This window comes from Rhincodon typus, chromosome 36 (assembly GCF_021869965.1).
Source record: "Rhincodon typus isolate 14 chromosome 36, sRhiTyp1.1, whole genome shotgun sequence".
Taxonomy (NCBI): Eukaryota; Metazoa; Chordata; class Chondrichthyes; order Orectolobiformes; family Rhincodontidae; genus Rhincodon; species Rhincodon typus.
The window spans coordinates 18,901,565-18,903,008 of NC_063367.1; positions in this window are offsets into that span (position 1 = coordinate 18,901,565).

Consider the following 1,444-nt stretch of genomic DNA (forward strand, 5'->3'; position numbering starts at 1 on the left):
GGCCTGCTGTGTTCATCCAGCTCTACACCTTATCTCATTATTAATGTGTGTCTGTTTGTTCCCTGCACTATACATCCCAGACTGCCATGTTATTCCTCCACAGCTTAGGGTGAAACCAATTCCTCAGATAAGTGTTGCTGGGGTGGGCAGGTTGAAATCGAGAACCAAGGGGTAATCTTGATATTTGAGTGAGGCTACTTGGGACTTATACCAGGAAGCACTTCCTCACACAAAGGCAAGTGGTGGTCTGGAGCTCCGTCTCCCAAAGGTCTGTGCATTTTGGTCAATTAAAATTGATTTAACACTAGGATTGATAAGTTTGCGTTGGGTATGAAGGGCCTTGCAACTGATGGGTAAATGGAGTTGCAGATCAAACACGACCTTGGCGACACAATAAAAAAGGACTTTGGATAGAGGAGAAGCACCTGCATTTATATAGCACCTTTAATGCATTTTCCTTATTCATTCATGGGATGAGGGTGTCACTGACCAAGCAGCATTTATTGCCCAGATAGCAGTTCAGAGTCAACTACATTGGCTGTGGGTCTGGAGTCACATGTAGGCCAGGCTAGGTAAGGATAGCAGTTTCCTTCCCTAAAGGGCATTAGTGAATCAGATGGGTATTTCCCTGACAATCGACAACGGATTCACAGTCATCACTTGATTCTTAATTCCAGATATTGTAATGAATTCAAATTCCACCATCTTCTGTGGCAGATTTTGAACCTGGGTCCCCAGGATGTTATCTGGGTCTCTGGATTACCAGTCCAGTTATAATACCACTAGGCCATTGCCTCCCCCTACATTCATACAAACTGGAAGCAGGAATGGCCTACTCAAGTCCTTGAACCTCCTCTGCTATTTGAAAAGATCCTGGCTAATCCAACTGTAGCCTCAACACTATTTTCCTGCCTGCCCGTTAACCTTTGGCTCTCTTGTCAATCAATGATTTATCTAACTCAGCCTGAAAAAGATTTGATGGCTCTGTCTCCATATCCCAGGTCACTCCACTGTAACGTTAGCCAGTAAAATTGGACCCTGAGCTACACAAGGTGATTATTAACAACGGTGGACAAAGACACCTAGTATATTTTTGGGGAGTGTCCTAACAACGTAAAGGGTAGGGGGATGGTGGAAGGGAGTTCCATAGCTGTTCCAGGCTGTTGAGGGCATGGCCAACAACAGTGGAGCAAGGAAATTTGGGAAGACACAGGCTGGAGCTGAGGAATGCAGGGATTCTGGTGGACTGTGGGACTTGAGAATGTTATAATCTAGCAGGGTGTGGCTGGAATGCCCAAGACCAAATGGAACTGAGAACACATGATGGGTACATGTTAATGAAGGGTTAATTGAGTGAGAATTTGATTGGGTGACTATGCAGATGGAATTAGTGGTATTGGAGTTTTGTGGTTTGTGAGTTGGAATAAAACTAACTGGAAAAATA